The sequence below is a fragment of the Poecilia mexicana genome, unplaced genomic scaffold (genome assembly GCF_051168715.1).
Source record: "Poecilia mexicana isolate PSO_F unplaced genomic scaffold, ASM5116871v1 scaffold_15, whole genome shotgun sequence".
Classification (NCBI taxonomy): Eukaryota; Metazoa; Chordata; class Actinopteri; order Cyprinodontiformes; family Poeciliidae; genus Poecilia; species Poecilia mexicana.
Window position 1 is genome coordinate 3,015,758 of NW_028263384.1, and position 20,823 is coordinate 3,036,580.

The following is a 20,823-nucleotide window of genomic DNA, read 5'->3' on the forward strand; positions in this document are numbered from 1 at the left end:
TGACATTTGCATGACGTCTGACAACTTAACTATCATATCTTTCCATACTGTAGCTTTCAGATCTTGACTTGTTGACAGTTAGACAAGTTAGAATGTCACCAAATCCCACTAAAGCAGTGATGCATCCAGGGTGCCATTCATTTTTAATGTGACTTTATGTGAGATCTGAGCTGCAGTGAATAGTTGTAGTCCATCGATGGACTTTGTAGACATACCAGGAAACGGTTGGGGAACAGCTGGAGTGCACTTTGTTCAGAGCCTTGGTAGCATCAGGCTTAGAACTCAGCAGAAAATTGATCTGAATCATATGGAAAGGATTTTCCAGGAAAAGTAGCGAGTGATATAGAATATTAAAGTAAATATAAAGTTTACTGTGAGGTCCACCTTGATGTATTTAGCATCATATGGTATCTCTGAACTGATCCCATCCAACTGAACAGAAACAGAACTGAAGTTATTGTCTTTGGACATAAAGAAAAACAATCTAGAGTCAACACACAGCTTCAGTTTTTACAGTTGGAAACTACAGATCAGGATGAATTCTGGGAATGATGACCTCTTACCTGAACCTTCAAAGTCACATAAAGACAGTTACAAAATCAGCCTTCTATCAGCTGAAGAACATTTCCAGGATTTTAGGATTAATGTTTCATCAAGATGCAGAGAAAGTGATCCATCCATTCTGTTAGTTTATAAATCACTGAACAAATTAAAGATCTGCTGCTGAATCAACCTTCAGACCTCTGAGGTCTCCTGGTTCTGATTCTGCTCTGCATCCAGAACCAGAACAAAATATGGAGAAGCAGCATTCAGTTTTTATGCACCACAAATCTGTAACAAACTTCCAGATAAGTGCAAAACAGCTGAAACATCGAGTTCCTTTAAATCAAGACTAAAAATCCAGCTGGTTAGAGTTTCAAATGAACTACATAAATTAAACACTAATCAATATATTTTATGCATATTTGCTTGATGGTCTTGGTGATGGCATTTGACAAAATGTAATGTTTGGTTACTGTACTTTGTCTTAATGGCATAAAGCACTTTGAAATGCCTTGTTGCTGAAATGTGCTATGCAGATAAACTTGACTTGATGTTTATGTCCACATTTGGCTACTGTAGTTCAGAGCCTCCAAGGCAGAAGAACCATAATGTCACTCTTAATTCTGTGATCCAGAATGACCGGTACCGATAACCAGCACACAGATGGAAGACTAATAGATCCCCACACCGTTTCTGAAGGTGGTCCAACTCGGTAATATCATAAGACATTTACACATAATGGAGAGTTAATGTGAAAATGATGGCCTTTTCAAATCAAAGCAGCATGTGGGTGGTGGAATCGAAGGGATGGGAGTGCGAGGGGTGTTTAGGCTTATTGAGCGAGCAGGATGGGGAGGATCAGGGGGGAACTGTGTAGCTGCTGGAATGTTCAAGGAGAGCTGGAGAGGGAGTGACATTTTCTGTAAGATATCTATCAACAAGGTTTAATGGCTTTTCTGAGCACTTGCTGAAGAAATGGCATTATTTTTTATGGTTAATTAATAAATGAATAGATGATGATGAATGGCCTCCATTTTTCCTCCTGCTAATGAAATGATTGGCTGTTTGTATTGTCAGTGGGAAAAGTCCCTGTTCTCTGCTGTAATCTCAGCTTTGGTTCATAATCGTAGACACCTAAGAAGTAGCTGCATGAGCACAGCTAACCAGAGCTTAGTTACAGTAAGTGAACTCCTGTTTTTCATGGGTAAATGTGTCATCATATCAATGCTGACAGTCATTTTACCTAATATGACGCTAATTTAATAGTTTCATAAATCATTTAAGGCAGTTCTCACAGAGCCATGAAAAAGTATTTGACTCCTCCCCCTATTTATTTTATCTTTGCTGCATTGTCATGCTTGTAAATTTGTACAAACCAAGCAAGTCCTATGTGAAAATATAATCACCCCCTTTCAGTAAGATCATGAACTAACTGGGAGATTAACAACATTTGCTTGATTCAATTTCATTAGCAACAAAAAGGCTAAAATGACTACCTGACCCCCAGAATTAAGAGATTCCTGAAACGGAACTTGTTGACAACAGGAAGTGGACTAATAGACCTGCCTCAATGTGAACTTACGAAAAAGTAATACAATAACCATCAGCCTAGAAGTCATTTCACAGATTTGGGGACCCCAAAAAAACCACAATGGAACTACCAGAAATTCCTAATAATACATTGATACCTTGGTATGTCAACTGAATCTAATTGGATTTAGGGAATTCTGCAAAGAAGTCTGGACCAAACATCACCACAATGATGAAAGGAAATCATAAGCGCTGGGTGGCAGTTGTTGCACAACCTATTATTAAGGTTAGAGGGTGCAGTTACATTTGCTTGGGTTAGCTTGTTTTCCTTAACAATTACTTCAAGCACTCCATTTTGTATTTACTCACACCGTATTTGATTAGATGCACCAGATTATTATATAAGACTGAAAAAAATATTAGATTATTTGTGACTCAGCAACTGATTTAGTAATTGATTAATCATTTTGTGAAATAACAACACAGTCGAAAGAGTAATTACACTAAAACTGTACGAACATACATTTTGCATTTAATATAAAAAATCTTTGTAAAGTCCTACCAAAAACCCCTCAAGTTAGCTTCATCTGGCTGAAATTTTGTGGAAAAAAGAAAAAAACATCATATTAAGCACTCATTGCTAACAGGAGAAATTAGGGTTAGGAGACATTGATCAATATAGTCGATTTAACAGATTATTAATCAGTTAACAAAAAAATACTCAACAAATCAGTCCAACATTGTATTGATAAGTCAAGCACAAAGGGCTGATCTTAAAATATTGTGAGAAGTATTCTTTTTAGTTGCAGACGCCTCACTTAATACAAATGACCATCCGTTCATTAACGGAATGCTATAATTCCGTTAATGAACAGATGTTATATATATACTTATTTAAAAAGGAAATATTTGTTCATTTCCATTTTTATATATATTATTTTTAATTTATAAAAAGGTAGATTTTAAATAAGAATCTGCAGATTGTGTTATTTTTTAGCTTTCTTAGAACTATCAGTTGTTGGAATAATCAATAGATTAACAGATAAGTAAAATAATTGTTAGTTGTATCTGTAACATTTAAGCATGACCAAAAAAACAAAGACAGAAGGAATAAAGAGGGTTTTTTTTTTCATTCTATATCTTTAGCCACCAGAAAAGTATAGCAGAAGTAATAAATATTACAAAGTAAATATATTCAAAACAAAGAGAATAAAAACTTGTCCCCAACTTTAATACCAAGCAATAAAATAAAACTGCAAGTGCAACAGTAAATGTCATGCAAATCTGCAAAAAAAGATGGCCATTAAATGAATGCTGATTTATCTGCTTCCCCTGGATCGCCTCCTAGAAGACAGCTTGAGGATGTGCTGTGTAACGTCGCACACACACAAATCCCCCCTTTGATTTAAAAACTTAGTTGCTCAGTGGCCCAAAGGCACAGTAACAGAAAAGAACTACACCAGCACCTACCATTTTGAGAGCAAAAGCATCCATCATAGAGGAAGCTGTGTGTGTACATGTATGTCTGTGAGTCATTGATTGCAGCGAGAGAATCCCACCGTAGCACTAATCAATAGCATGGGTGCTCACATAACTTTAGTCAAGGACAGAGGTGGTAAAACAGAAAGAGAGGAATCAGCATCAATCAACAAATTGATCTTCTCCTTAAGTAACTGATATGAATGATGGCAACTTCAATTTAGGATGACTGGGGAAAAAATGCAGCGTTTAAATACCATAGCTATGTAAATTTGAAGTTACAGATAAACAACACCACTCAGTGTACATGGAGCATCAATGCGTCCTCCTCCTTCTAAACTCAGAGTACATTTTTAATCACTCAGCTTGGTGAAAACAATATGGATGAGATGTAGACTCATATTCAAGAAGCTTCACATAATTTAGTGTAATCAAGTGTAATACCACAAATGCTCCATATTATCCATGTAACAGTCATTTTGGCTTGTGATGCAGCTGAAAAAACACAACATATCCATCCAAGATCACAGATATTGATAACTGATCCAAAATCTCTACAACTCCAGATGAAAAATCCATCACTGCTTATCAATATAGCCTATAAGAGTTTAAAAACCAATTTCCAAGAAAAACAAAGATTACACAGTCTTCAATTCTTCAAGACTTCAAAGTCTTCAATTAAACAGCCGCCATATGAGTGAGACACTTTAAGAGTCACAAAGTATAGAAAAAACTTACGTGTTTTGCGTTGGCTATGTGTATGCATGGTCAGCGTGGTAGAGGCCTCCTCTGTAGTAGTATGTTCCGTAGTCCACATTTGTGTAGAGTCACGAAGAACTGTTGGATTCGCAGGAGATGAGCTAGTGGTCGCTGCTCCAATTACAAAGGTTGTCCGTGGTGCTGCAGTGGTTGTAGTAAAGATTGAAGGTATACGTCCGTTACGATTTCCAGGGTTCCGAGAAGTCACCTGACTTCCAGAGGCTCCCCCCCCACTGGGGTTTATAATTGTGGTCGAAGCAACAGTGCGAGTTCTGCCTTTTGCCACAGTTACAGTTCTAGGTGTGGGGTTTCCACCTTCGACTGTGGGAGTAGTTGTAGTGGTGGTAGTATCAGGACCTTTAGGAATCCCGCTTGGCTTGGAGAGAAAGATGGGATCTTGGCCTATTCGATTAGCATCCACCAGGTCGGTTGGCACATAATCCCGCACTGTACCCACAACAATCCACTTCAGGAGCATTAGGCTCAATCCAAGGCCAATAAAACCAATAAGTAAAGGGACCACGCACAGCCATGTCTGCTGGCGAGGCCACACAGCACACCGAAAAGGACCCTGATCCTGAGCCTGGACTTCTCCACGGCCCCCGGTAGCTCCCGAACCTTCGGGTTCCTCCAGGATCACTGCCCCAGATACAGCAGCTCCGGAGCTCTCACTCATCCTGCCCTGCCGTCCTTTATGGCTCACCAAGGGTTAACCCTGCAATAGGTATTGATAGCACATTGCAAAAAGGTTCTTGACAATGCCGGACTTTGAATAGACGATAGGAACGTAGAGACGGACAAAGGAGTTCCCAAAACACTCTCAGTAGCAACTATATGAGTATGTATCCTGAAGATACGAAGAAAGGCAGGGGTAAAGAAGATACATGCAGTCATGCAGTCACAAAAGCACAAGTACCCACACTCACACTCAGAGACACCCAGTTAGATACAGGAGAGGTTGTGTAGAAGTCCATCCACCAAATTAGTTTAGGCTTATTCTTGGCCAACTCTCGATTGCCAACAGGAAACTTCAAAAATATTCACTGTGAAAGCAAGCAAGAGAAGAGGGAAAAAAAGAGATGCCTCTAGCAGGAAAGTGTGTGGGATGAAGCGTCTTCACATCTGTTAGAAATCAGTGCCATCAATGTTTGGATGCCAGTGCAGCAGAAATCCACAGCTTGGACGTGATGTGAACATGTAGCAATCCATGTACAAATCCACAATGGGACAGGGAAACTTGAAGGGTGGGTCCAGCCTCTTTCCCAGTCTTCAGAGCTCTGAAAGAATGTCCTAATGCAGGGTCTCACACAACACCTTTAGTCAAGTCACCCTTCTCTTCGAAATCTATTCATGTTGTAGCTGGAAGGGAGACCAGAAAATATCAATTAGGAGTCGGCTTAACACTCTCTGACGATTATTTAACACCTCTAGCCACTGGTAGACTTTCTGCAAGTGTCTTCCTTGTATCTCTTTATGTATTTGTATGATCTAAACCCACTTTGCCATGAAATCCAAAAATCCAGTTATTTGCCTAGAAGTGCTGAAAAGAGACTTCAAGAAAGGACAAGAGGGTGAGGTAGGAAAAAAAAGGGGTGTTGTCACTTGGTATAACAGGGTGGATAAATCTGCAACGAGTGATCCTGCTCGCTCTCTGGCCGGCTGTGGATCAGATTTCCCCCAAGCCGTCCGCTCAGCTCTCTTGCCGTCTCAGGGTACCGTTTGTTAATGCCGCAGCAAAGCCCTCAGGAAGCTTCCTCTCATGTATTTGCAAGGAACATTCCGCCACAGTGGGGATAAAATGTGAGAGGAGGTGTTGATGAGGAACAAGGGAGTTGATAGGAAAAAAAATTAAGGAATGATCAGAAGAAAAGTAAGACCATCAGGAGAGGATAGTGCTGAAAAAAAAAATCCAAACAATGCTTGTTATTTTTGTCCCTTTTAGTTCCTGATCGCCTGCATGCTTTTCAGTCCGCCAGTTGGTCTGGTAGCTGAGCTCCTCTGCCCGTCCTTCAGTCCTGGAAGCTTTTTTTTTTTTAATTATTTTTTTTAGAGATGATTAAAGATGTGCATCCCGCTCCGGAGTGAAGACTTGCAACCACAGAGGCACGCACTTCCCCAGTCAACCAACCAGCCAACCCTCTCCCCCTTTTGGAGTTTGCTGCATCCAACAATGCAGCCGTCTTTACCTGTAGCAATGGTGATACAGACGCGCATACAGCTGCCTCCTGAGCTGCTGCCACTGAGACAGGGAGCGAATGAGAAAGGTGGGGAGGAGGGAAAAAATCCAACAGAGCGGAGTGCACACTGGTAGAGCAAGGGAAGGGAGAGAAGGAGGAAAGGAGGGAGGGAGGGGAGAAAGAGGCTGCACCTGCTTAGATGCACCAGCTCTGGGAAGAGTGCCCACCTCCGTTAGTGGGGAGGGGAGAGAATAAAAATGCAGCGTGCATACAGAAATATAGAAAAAGCAGAGTAGAGGTGTGTGTACAGATAAAGATAATGAGGGAAGGGAAAGGAAAGAGGGACGGAGCGCTCTGCATCGGTCCTAGCCAGATCCAGGCTAGAAGTCCCAGACAGAGGCGAGCAGAGGCGCTAAGCGGGAAGCCATCAGTCAGACACTCAGCTCCACCCACTGAAGAGCTTTAGAAGAGAGAGAGGGGAGGGGGGGAAAGGAGAGGTAGATTCTTAAGCTAAAGATCCGGGTGAATTCCAATACCTTGACTGATATTTATTTGACTAAGCCTAGACTTGCTCAGAATGTATTTTTAATAAATGACAAAACAGTAGCTGGAGTTGTATAATGACTGTAAAGAGGTGCGACAGTACGACAGTATCATATTACCCTATAATTTGCTATGTAATATATTACATAGCATTCTATTAAAGATATTAAACACACACACACATATATATATACACAGTCACCCCCACACTGGAGCAGTGGCTAAAACAGATCCCAGGAACAACATCAGACAGAAATGTGCAGTTCTAGGTACAGCCAAGATACTGCACAGAACCCTCAAGCTCCCAGGCCTCTGGTAGAGGACCCGAGCTCAGAGGATGAAAGAGACCACCCGCGGAGGGTGAGAAGGGAATTATATATATATATATATATATATATATATATATATATATATATATATATATATATATATATATATATATATATATATATATATATATATATATATATATATATATATATATATATATATATAGCTGACTGTATAGCTCAGTGGGTAGACACCAGTCTACCACCCGGGAGACCGGGGTTCGAATCCGGGCTGGGGCAAGTTACAACAGTGCAATTGAGCTATGCAGTGTGGGTCCCTAGGCAAGACCCTTGGAGCTATATAGCCTACCTCATACCATGAGAGACATTGATACGCATAACATGCCGGCTCAGACGTCGCCCGGCCAAACAAGGTCTGCGTCAGGTGCTGGGGAACCAGAGCACCTTGATGAAAAATGGGCTACTGGAACAAGACGGAAATGGGCGAGAGATGAAAACATGGATCTGTTGGAATGCTACTACTCAAGTAACCCTAGTCAGAGGGGTTACATGCAAAGACTGAGGGTGGAATGGTTACTTCGACACCCACAGTCTACAATGACTGCCAAACAACTAGTAGCTCAGTGTTCCAACATCCCCAAACAGCAACAACTACAACTCAGCATCAGTGATCCTTGAAATGCTCGGCTATAAGAGCAACCATGAGACCCAATATCCATCATGGAAAAGACGGTTAGAGGCTAAGATCAAGATAACAAGGAGGGAAGTGAGCCAACTGTCAGAGCTCCAAAGAGGTGCAATGAAAAGACCAGTACCTAAGAAGTACAACCAGATGCCCATACCTGAAGCACTCGAAACTGCCAAACAAAGGCTCCAAGCCTTGGCCAGCCTTACACTTTAGCCCAACCAGCTAAAGTGTACTCTCAATGGCAGGGTAATAACAATAAAGTTGGATGGGTTCAGTCCCATCCAACTATCGGCCGATAACCTGTCTCTCTACAACATGGAAGCTCATGTCAGGCATCATAGCAGCTAAGATAAGCGGGCACATGGATAAATACATGAACACGGCACAGAAGGGCATCGGCATAAATAGCAGAGGAGCCAAACACCAACTCCTTGTAGACCACACAGTCACCCGAGACTGCAAAACCCGACACACCAACCTGTGCACCGCTTGGATTGATTACAAGAAAGCCTATGACTCAATGCCACACACTTGGATCATTGATCATTGAATGCTTAGAGATGTACAACATCAATAGGACAACATCAATAGGACTCTAAGAGCCTTCATGGGGCTGTGGAAAACCACCCTTGAAGCCAACTGCAAACCACTTGCACAAGTATCCATCAAATGTGGCATATACCAAGGCCACTGATCCACACCACCAGGATCTACAGCACTGACATTGGGATGTCATTCGGACTAGAGAAGTGTGGCCGGATGGTTACAAAGAGAGGGAAGGTCATCCACACAGAAGGGGTCTCACTCCCAGAGGGAACAATAGCAGACATAGAGCACAGCTACAAGTACCTGGGAATACCACAAGCAAATGGCAACCTCGATGAGGTCACAAGGAAAGGGGCCACAGCCAAATACCTCCAACGAATAAGGCAAGTCCTGAGAAGCCAGCTCAATGGCAAGAACAAGATCCGTGCAATAAACAGCTATGCCTTACCAGTAATCAGATACCCTGCCGGAATAATTAGCTGGCCAATGGAAGAGATAAAGGCCACGGACGTTAAGACTCGGAAGCTACTAACCATGCATGGAGGGTTCCACCCCAAATCCAGCACCCTGAGACTGTACACAAGCCGTAAGGAAGGAGGCAGAGGACTAATGAGTGTGAGAGCCACTGTCCAGGATGAAACATCCAAGATCCATAAATACATCAAGGACAAAGCCTTGATGGACGATGTGCTCAGCGAATGTCTCAGACAATGGGGAACAGAGGACGAGGTGCTGGAGGAAGGGTGGGAAGACAAGCCCCTACATGGGATGTACCACCGACAAATAACTGAAGTGGCTGATATCAGGAAATCCTACCAATGGCTGGAGAAAGCTGGACTCAAGGACAGCACAGAGGCCCTCATCCTGGCCGCCCAGGAACAGGCACTAAACACCAGAGCAATAGAGGCTCAGATCTACCACACCAGACAAGACCCAAGGTGTAGGTTGTGCAAGGAGGCCTCTGAGACAGTCCAGCACATAACAGCAGGGTGCAAGATGCTGGCAGGGAAAGCATACATGGAACGACATAACCAAGTGGCGGGCATAGTGTACAGGAACATCTGTGCCGAATATGGACTGGAAGCCCCGAGGTCAAAGTGGGGAACACCCCCAAAGGTGGTGGAGAATGACCGAGCTAAGATCCTGTGGGACTTCCAGATCCAAACAGACAAGATGGTAATGGCGAACCAACCGGACATTGTGGTGGTGGATAAAGAACAGAGGAAAGCCGTTGTGGTGGATGTAGCAATACCAAGTGACCGCAACATCAGGAAAAAGGAGCATGAGAAACTGGAGAAATACCAGGGCCTCAGAGAGGAACTGGAGAAGGCCTGGAAGGTGAAGACCACAGTGGTGCCTGTGGTCATAGGGGCCCTCGGGGCAGTCACCCCCAAACTGGAGCAGTGGCTCAAACAGATCCCAGGAACAACATCAGACATCTCAGTCCAGAAATGTGCAGTTCTAGGCACAGCCAAGATACTGCGCAGAACCCTCAAGCTCCCAGGCCTCTGGTAGAGGACCCGAGCTCAGAGGATGAAAGAGACCACCCGCGGAGGGTGAGAAGGGAATTTTTTTTTTTTTTATATATATATATTAGGGCTGAAACGATTCCTCGAATGATTCGAGTACCTCGATTACTAAAATTTCTCGAGGAAAATTTACCTGCCTCGAAGCTTCGTTAATTTATGTTTTATTAGTTAGCGCACCGTGTTCCGGCCGGGACTTCATTTGCGTTGCGCGGAGCTCTCACTTCCGCCTCTGAGTTGTTGACAAAAGCTAAGTCTCAGCGGCATAAAGTCCAATCTTCAAGATTGGCCCGTGGGGATTTTATTGATTGATGATAATGCCCGACTTTTTATCGTTTTTGGGGAACCAATAAGCATCCTTAAAATGACTGGGGGAATGCCTGGAGTACGGCAGCATTTCTCCTCCGGGGCTGCTGGTTGAAAGCGAACGGCGGGAAGAGCGCTGAGGTGAGCGGATAGCCTGAACAGGGCGGGCGGCTGAGTAGCTGATGCTTACCGTGTAAATGTAGCTTTACCGACGAACCGCACAATAAATTTAATATCCCGGTCTGAAGAAACGGGTGGCGGAGCGCATCGTACATGGCTGGTAGATGAGTTTCTGAGTGTGACCAGTGAAGGTGTCGTAAATATCCCGTATTGCTTCCCCACCCAAAGCGTGACAGGTTAGGTGGCAAGGTGAGTTTAATTAATCTATTAAACTCACTGAAGATGAATACATAAACTAAAAGCTGGATTGTAGACATTTTTTATAAGCATATTTGTGAGCCTGCCTCTTTGTTATTAAATTCAATATAATTTCAGATTTTTCTATAACTTTTCTTCTGGTTAACTTAGAAAGTGAGCTATTATTGTTACAGGTTAGTTTTCTAAACTACAAAAAAGCAACTGTTAGGGATGCTCAAATATGAAAAATTGGACTGATATTGATATCTGATAGTAACACCGGTATTATGCCAGATTTACCAATATTTCATTTTATAATTTTTTTTATCCGATTACTCGATTAATCGTAAGAATAATTGATAGATTACTCGATTACTAAAATATTCGTTTACAACAGCCCTAATATATATATATATATATATATATATGCGTTTTATGTAGCATTTTAACTCAATAATGATTAATGAATAAAGTAATGTTATCAGATTTTAATTTGTATGTCATTGACATATTTCACAGCAAGGACAAACCAGCACTGAAAATCAAACTTAAGGCCATAAAGTCTCACAGACATCAATGTGTCCTAAGAAAAATCTTTTAATTACTCCTTAGGGAGAAACCAAATGACGCTGTGGGCTTTCACATCTCTTTGTCTTCTGACAAACAAATCAAAATCAACAAGCGCTCGCTCGTTGAAGGAGCCATTATGTTACTATGCTGATTTGATTTAATTATTATTAATAATGCTAAGAAAGACTGTTTGAGATATAATTGTAAACATAATCATCAACTAGATATAAAAGGACATGTTTGACAACAGTAAGAATAACAGTAATGAAAGCTATAATCACCAAACTAACTACTTTATAAACAAAATTAGAAATGTTTGAGAGTATTATCATGGATAAATCCAGCCAAGGATTTTGAAGACTTAGCATTGTTAAAATGATTATTGTCTCATCTAATGAATCCTGTATTGTGAATGATGTTTTCTCGTTAGCTGAATGTATCACTCCACTGTGCACTTGTTCTCTTTTGTTGACAAACTGTTAAATCCATATGGTCAGAATAAAGAGGGGAATGCAATATTTCTAAACACCTGAAAAAATACATATTCTCATAAAAACGGAGGTGGCAAGTACACAACAATATGCTTTTACCAATTTTAACAGTTATGAATACTTTTACTTGTTTAATTTCCAGCATTGCACTGGATTAAAGTGAAGATGTTGGCAAAATATAATTTAAAGGGATATTATTATGTATTTTCCAGACTCATAATGCCATTTTATACCATAGACAACTACATTCAGTTTGCATGAAAATGCTGTATATATCAAAAACAACTTCAAAGAAATCTGACTTTGCATCATCGACACATCTGACACCTTAAAATATGATTCTGTCTCTTCAAGAACCTTCCACTCTTTTTGACACTCCTCCTTCAGCATGTCATCAAAACAGTGCTTCTCAATGCTGCCCACTGATGTCATTTACAGCCTTCCTTTGGATCAGTGTTTGTATGTTGCATATCCACACAGATTTCTACACAGGTGGATTTTTGAAGAACAGACACTTGAAAGAATTCAAAGGGTTCTGGTTTCAGAGTACGCTGCTAGGCTAATGGGATCAAAGAGGTGTCAGTTGTAACTATAACATAACTTAGCTCGGAGTTAAGGTTCTCACTAAGTCTAGTAGAGTAGAGCACACCAACCCAATTCTAAAGTCCATTAACTGGCTCCCTGTATCTCGGAAAATAGACTTTAACCTGCTTTAACCAAATGGCTTAGCACCAAGTTGTTTTCAAGATTGATTGTTGCGTCGACCTTCCAGATTGGTCAGGTCTTCTGGATCTAGTCCTCTTTGCCACCCCAGAATAAGAACCAAACACAGAAAAGCTGGATTCAGTTTTTCGTGCTCCACTGATATGGAAGAAAACTAAAAAACTGCTGAAACACTGACAACCTTTCAGTTTATCACAAGAAATAAAAAATTCCTGTAGATCACAGAACTTGGATTGATATGAAAGGGGCTAGTGTGTGTCTTATTCTTCGCAAACAACTTAATGCACAATCACAAAATCATTGAAATGATTGAAAGAATGAAAAACTACACATGTCTTATATGAAGTCCAAAGGAGGGGTTCATTTTTGCTTTGACTACAAATGTTAATAATAAAACCTGATTCAATATGAAATCTCAACTTTTGCTTGGACTAAATATTACTGTCAGTAATTAATTTGAACGCAATTATATCTAATTGTACAACAACATCTGTATCACTGAGCCGGTACTTTGGGCATGAGGATCTTAACTCTTTAAACATTACATAGCAGGAAAAAAAATCCCCTAGCAATAACAAACAAATAAATCCCTGAAGTGATTACTCAGTTTAACATTTGTCCCAGTGTATGATGGGATTGGTTTTAACCCACCATGACCCTGCACAGGATAAGCTCAGGATAAACATCTATGTAGGATGGATGTTTATACTCTTCATATATTAAAACAAATTCCTTTTGTAACAGTCATAAAAATAAAAAAATAAGAACATTCTGTCAAAATATAGCCAACGAATCATCGACTTCAAGCTTGCAACTGACAATGAAAATCTACAGATGATCAATTTAGGACTGGAGCACCAGACATGCATTAATAAAACATGGGTATCATTTGTCAAAACGCCAGTATTAAGCTTGTTTGTCAATTACACTGTAAGGCAAGTCGCCAGTCACAAAGGATATATTGAGACTTTATACATTTTCTTCCTCACTAACCTTTCATAAAATTAACAGGTAAGGGAAAATAACAGTGAACGGGAGACTTCAGGGTTTCCCCTGGTGTATTACAAGCCTGGCGGGCCACCAGGTGCATTGAGGTTGCAGTCTCCCCTGAAGGCGAGGGTTTGAATCCCACTTCTGACACCACTGGTACACTGAGGTGTGGACATGAGAAGTTATCACTCAGACTTGGCTGTACAGCAAACAAAGCTGATTTATTGGCTCTCAGGCATCAAAGGAGCGTTAAGGCTGGCAGCCCTTCCCTCAGTCTGCCTGTCATATCCAGCAGTCCACCCATTAACAGGTCAATCCCCGCCTCCTCAGTTCAAATCGACCAATCACCTCAGCCATCCAGAGTGGGGAAAAAAGAAACAAAGTTGACTTTCACATATAAAAAGGAGACATTAATAATTACTTATCATTAATAAAATATAAGGCAAACATCATATCTATGCAAATACACAAATTTACAAGTTGTTTTATTCTTTTGACGGCTTCAACCAATCAAACTCTAGCTCTGATCACCAAACATCCCATAAAAGAGCAGGTTTTGAGGTGGACCTCCTCTTTATAGCAATCCAAGATGGCTGCCAGAGAAGACACACCCACAAGATAAATATTTCATCAGTACATTGACACACACAATGTGTCAATGTCGTCAGTACATCGACACATTCACACACACTCTCTAGAACTAAAAAAAATGTTGAGAAAAACGTTGTGCTTCTTAACACACTAAAATGTTAAGAAGCACTAACATTTTGGTGCTTCTTAACATGTTTTTGTTTACATTTTCTAAAGATTTTATAAAGGGTTTGGTTCGTTTGACACAGTGCAGTGTGAAAGCGAACCTGACCAGCTGAAAATGGGACAAATGCTGTAATTTCGCTCTGCAAACTTTGGAATTACTCTGAAACCAGAAACTATTATGGAAAATAGTTTCTGGTTTAATGTCTTAAATGCAAGGAATTTTTCTCTTGTACTGCAAGGCTGAGGCAACAGGGTATAATAAGTAAGAAACACTGCCACCTGCAGGTGGTAATTAGCAGTCACTTAAACCCAATGTTTAAGTGACATTGGGTTTTCTGCTTATCTATGGATTAGCAGAAAAAATGCAGGTGATCTGTTGATTTTGTGTGAATTCAATAAGAAAAAAAATTAACTATTTGTTTGAAATACAATACAGTGTATGGTTTAGCTAAAGAAAATGGATCCCCAAAGCTATTTTGCTTGGGCTAACAAAACAAACGGAGCATACTATTTTTGCAGAAAATATCACAGTCTCAATTATGCAATAGCACAAAAAAATGCAGGGGATCTGTTGATTTTGCATAAATTTGTGGAATTGCAAAAAAAACTGAATGGCTAATTTAGACAGGACTTATTTTAAAAAGAAATTCTGAACTATATGTTTAAAAGTACAATATTCAAGTTCTGTAAAGTTAGAAAAAAAAGTGTATTGTTGTCCCCAAAGTGGTTTTGTGTGAGAAAACCAAACAAAAAGGAATAATAATACTTCAATTCTAAAACACAAGAAAACAAATCTCTTCTCATCTTGTTCTTATGAACCCCAGGACTTTATATTAGTTTGTGTTGTTTCATTCCTACAGTGAATAATGACCAAGATAATGGCATTCATACCTTAATATTCATGTGTATCTCCATCAGAATGGTCTGGTCCCTTAGGGGTGGTAGATTAAGCAACAGGGGCCTATAGGGAGGGAGATAAAACACAAGAGTCAACAAGTTCAAATAAAGAAGAAGGAAATGTGAGAACAAAAGGGAAATAAAATACAAGCAAAGTGGGGCATTACCGTTCCTGTGGCTTGTAAAAGCAAACACCATCTGGTCTTTACCCATCATGCGGTGTAATCCCATCACATATGATAATTGTAGTATTAGATAGTTATATTTGTTTGTTCTACATACAGCAAGGCTATCACTGTTCCACAGCTTCAAATCAAATCATGAGTTGGGAAATACAAAAAAACAGCTGATGATTTTTCCTCAATAGATGATTTTGATGCATAAATGAAAACGGACTCGTTCCACCCTATAAAGGCGTTGAGCATATATCCACTGGTTCAAACCAAACAGTAAGCACCAAACTGTTTGTTTGTTTCAAATTTGTCTGATTTTGGCAAATCGTGCATCATATTTCTGGTTTTGTAGTTTTACTTTATTTCAAGTTATTTCTTCAATGTATTCCCATTATATTCGTTGTCCTCTGGTTCAGTAGTCACAGTTCAATGTTGAAGAATCGGACATTTTCATGAGTCGGATACAAAACACATCATGATACCTTTCAGCTGCACACGAGAGCCTCATTCACATATTTTGTATTTTAAGCAGGATGTAGATTCGGCCACCTGCATATCAATGTACTCTTGAAACAACAAAGCTAAACAAAAGGGAAGCAAGCTTTGTGTGTGCGTGTGTGTATGGGGGGATTTGGGCTTAAATCAACCTGCTGCGTTTTCTATTAAAGTGGCTGCAGCAGCTTTGGAGATCAGACCAACTTTGCTCTGTAGAAGTTCAGGGAAATGGAAAGTCAGTCAAAGCACAACTGGTGCTGACCTGCTTTCCAAATATAGACAAATTTTAAATGAATCATGCTAAAGCTAGTATCTATCTCAGAGTTGAAATGTGTTAAACATCCAGTTTAAACAGTACTGACAGTCAGCCATCTACTTGAGTCATTTATTTATTTGGGATGTTTTCACACCTGATAGTCCGGTAGACCGTTCAATCGGTCTACTGGTTCAACAAATGATCAATGTAACATTTCAACATTTGCTGCAATTTTTGCTGGTAAAGAAAGAAAGTTGTAGCCTGATGACGTGCCCCTCCTCATTTGCATTTATTCTTTTCCCCCTTTTCCGAGTTTTGTGGGGAAAATAGAATGTGATAAGAAAATAAGGAAATACTAAATGAATAAGGGAAATTGGAAAATTGGAAAATTAAAAATTTTTCAAACAAATGTTAAATGAAAAATAGATAAAAGAAAAATGGGTAAATAAAAAAGGGATATGTGAGAAACTGGTTAATGAAACTGGGAAATAGAAAATCGGGTTAATGGAAAAAGGAAATTGAAAAATGATTAAATTAAAAATAGATTAATGAAAAATGGGTAAATAGATAAAGGGATAATGAAAAATTGACAAATGAAAAATAGATAAATGAAAAATTGGATTAATGAAAAAGGGAAATTGAAAAGTGGTTAAATGAAAAATAGATTAATGAAAAATTGGTAAATGGATAAAGGAATAAATAAAACATAGATAAATGAAAAAGAGAAATTGAGAAATTGATATGAAAAATAAATAAATGTAAAATTGGGCTAATGAAAAAGCTAAATTAAAAATGTTTAAATGAAAAATAGATTAATAAAAAATGGGTAAATGAAAAATAGATAAATGAAAAATTGGGTTAATGAAAAAGCTAAATGATTTATTTAACTATTTTTTTTATTTCACCCGTTTATTTAATTTAATTTTGGCTGAAATGGCTCTCCATAAGTCTGGTGTTGATTTAGAAATCAACATCAGACAGTTTCTCCCACAAGTGTAACATATTTGTGACATCATTTCAGGGAAGGAGCTACAGATAGGGTGATGGTTGCAGCAGAACCTTGGCCTAGACCAATAGGAGGACAACATGGAAGGAAGAACATGCCCTCGGGGATCCAATTTTTTTATGATATCTGACAAGAACTATAAAAGGAGAGCCCTCTCCTGTTGAAAACCATGTACCATACCCCAGTAGATTATATAGTAGGGTGCCCCATTGTTGACTCTTGGTTGCTAAAAACTTTACGAGACTGACTGATCTTAGTGACATAGTGAGTGTAAAATATTGAATAAAATGTTGTGCTACATGACTGGCTTTATTTTCACTCTTATATTTAACTTTATGACACACAAAACTACAAATGAATCATACTTATCGTTTCCAAGTGCATTCTGGGTAAAGCTTGTCACCAACGTCATCATCAGACACTTGGCAACAACTGTCAAACAAGAGCATTTCTACGGACTACGTTAACATGTTTTGAATTTGTGTTGTTTCATCGTTAGTGACCAGTAGCCTGATGTTTCTGTTGTTTTCTTGGTTTGTTGTACTTCATGTCAGATGGACTTCAAAATGACAGTCGCTCTTTCTGGTGATGAAACTTGTTAGCTCCGTTGTTGCGGGCATGTCCATGTTGTAAAGTTAAATTATCATGAGTTTTATTATTTGGGCCCGGTCATTAGTCCCGCCCCCCGGGCAATGCCGTCTTGTTCCGCTACTGCGTCACATGTTTGCCTGAGGAGCGGAGGCAGCAGTATGACATCTTGTCTGAAGTTTATATAACAAGGTAAGTTCCATGTTAAAATTATCATGTTTTTGACCATTTTTTATGGAGGCATTATATGTGCGTTTATACAAGAGTATCGATTCATATACATAGTTCGCTTAATGTACATTTATTTGTTTGGATATCACGGTATATATGACTGTTTATTATCTTAGCCAAACATTAAAACTGTCAGGAAAATCTGGAGGCCATTTGAGTTAACATTATTTAGCTGCGGAGGTCGTTTTCTTTAAGTTTTTGGCTGTAGACTGCAAAATGGGGGAGTGGCTGTGCTGAACCATTGGCTTGATCTATGCCACAGGTGTCAAACTCCAGTCCTGGAGGGCCACTGTCCTGCAACCTTTAGATGTGCTACTGCTGCACCCAATGAATACAATAATTAGGTGATTAGCAGGACTCTGGAGAACATATCTACACAATGAGGAAGCAATTAAGCCATTTGACTCTGGTATTTTGTACCTGTGGCACATCTAAAAACTGCCAAAATGTTTTTCCTTTGTCAGTATGTCATGTTGGTGACTGAAGCCTGTTATGATGACTTCAACACATTTCTTCAGACAGGTTGGCAGGACTTTTAATGCTGTCCAAATTTTTTTCTATGACTAATTTCTTTAGTAATTATTTCTGACTTTTTTTATGCTTTATCTTGTAAACCAGGTGGGCATAGTAATTTGAATGAATATGACGGTGACACACACAGGTGAGTCTGATTAGTTTTGTTCACACTTCTTTTTAAAATATTTATTTATTATCCTAATGTTTCTGCTATATTTCCTGTTTTTCCTTCCAGGCTGGAAGTCTTCCTCCTTCATGTTGGCGAAAACAAGAGCAGCACCAAAGACACTTCACCATCAGTGACCACAAAACCATCCATGGCCGCTTCCAATGAATTTTCAAAGCACACTTCACCTTCAGTGCAAAGTACCATGAATGTATGACCTTTATTGTATATTGCTGTCAGTGCTGTTTGATGTTTTGAAATAAAAGTAGATTATATACTGCAAATGGTGCTGCTGTTTTTGTAGCATCTAATGTGGCATCTAATGTCTTTTAAAATGAATTTGGGGATTATTGATGGTCAGTAGTTTTTTGGGGAAAAAAAGGTTTTAATTGCTCTAGTGGCTTTTATTTGGTAGTAAATTGACAAAAAAAGTGAGTAACGAGAGAAGGGGAAGACCAGGAAGTGAACCCATGAGAGCTGCATTGAAAACTAGAGCCTTCATATATGGGTTGTGCTTAACCCCTGCACCACCACAGCACACCCTGCCAGTAGTATTTCAAAACTCAGATTTCTGTTAATATATACTATACACCGTTCTGTGTTAGATTAACACGTTCATAGTGTTAACTTTTGACAAACAATAATGTTGAGTAAGTCAACACTGATGTATGTTTAATTTCAATTACTGTGAGTGTTGAATTCAACTATATCACAAATAACACTTTCAAAAGTGTACTTTCTACACCATCTAGAGTGGACCAATATAGACACTTTCAAAATGTTGAATTTAACTTTATAGGAGTTGATGGAACACTTCCAAATTTGCTGTGTAAGGTCCAGAGGCAAAACTCATCCGTGAGGATTTCTGTCATGGTGGGTGGCGGAGCAGTCAAAGGTCATAACTCTACAGGCATTAGTTGACACTTGACACAATGAACGACTGACCAAATTCTTGATATACAGTAATCCCTCATTTTTTGCTGGGGTTGCATTCTGAAAATATCCCGCGATAAGTGAAATCCGCGAAGTAGTTACCTTTAGTTTTTACAATTATTACACATAATTAAATACTCTACATTGAAACCAAAGAGCAAAACCTGTTTTCAGGTCAGCGGGCCTTTATGTGATCCGGAGTCGTGTCATTAAAGCGTCTCCTCCAACCTGACCCATGAGATTCACAGCTGTATCTACGGCAGAGCGATGGATCTTGTCAAGTGAGCCTCCTGTCGGGTTCTGCTGCCTCTGGCCACAGTTTTTTTCAGCAGGCATTCAAAGTTTTCAGCTTTCATCTCCTGAATGGCCAATCTGTATTACTTATATTTAAATACTGTAACGTTATTGGCAGACAGGTAAAGAAGGAGCTCGGAGACTGTTTAGCCAATCAGGACACAGAACACAATGAACTGTGAAAAAAACTGCACACAAAATCTGCGAAGCAGAGAGACCACAAACGGTGAACCATGTTACAGCGAGGGATCACTGTAACTTGTTTCACATTTCTCTTCTCTGTCAATTTCTCAAACCTTTCTTTTCAGCTTGCCAGCAGTAAGTACTTTTAATCACATAAATATTTCCAGTTTAGGTAAACACACATTATGAGGCTGCTGTTACACTGATCAGTATTTTGCCTTGTGTATTGTTGCATTAGGTCTAAATATGAGGAAGGAGATTTTGTGGAAAATTAGGTCCTGATGATGAACTAGGAATGACATTTCAATGCTCATAGGGAGTTTTCACACCTGGTGTGGCAGACCCAGTTCTATTGGGGACCAACAATGCAGCATTTGTTATGTTTTCAGTTGGAGTGGTTCGCTTTCCCACTGAACTGTGTCAAACGAATCAAGCCCTTTGACAAACCTGTTCATCCCCTTGGCTGTTATGGCGTTGCATAAAGAACCACTGAAGGAAATGCACAAAACCTCTGAAGTGCAACTTCCTTCTCACAAAGCCATTTCTCCTGCTAACACTAGACTCCTGCATTTGTTTTGGTTTGGCTTATTAAGTAGTAGCACTTTTCAAGAGGAAATTTGTCTGGGTCATTTATAATTTCAGATCTGAACCCTTCAGGATAGAGTGATAAGCATTTAAAAGAGAAAATCTCAGTGGAGAAAAGTGTTTTTTTTCAATCAGAGGCTAATTATGGCACTAAATCCTTTTACTCGACCTTAAAAAATTGGAAATATGCTTACTTATTGGTTTAAATTAGAGTAAGATATTCACA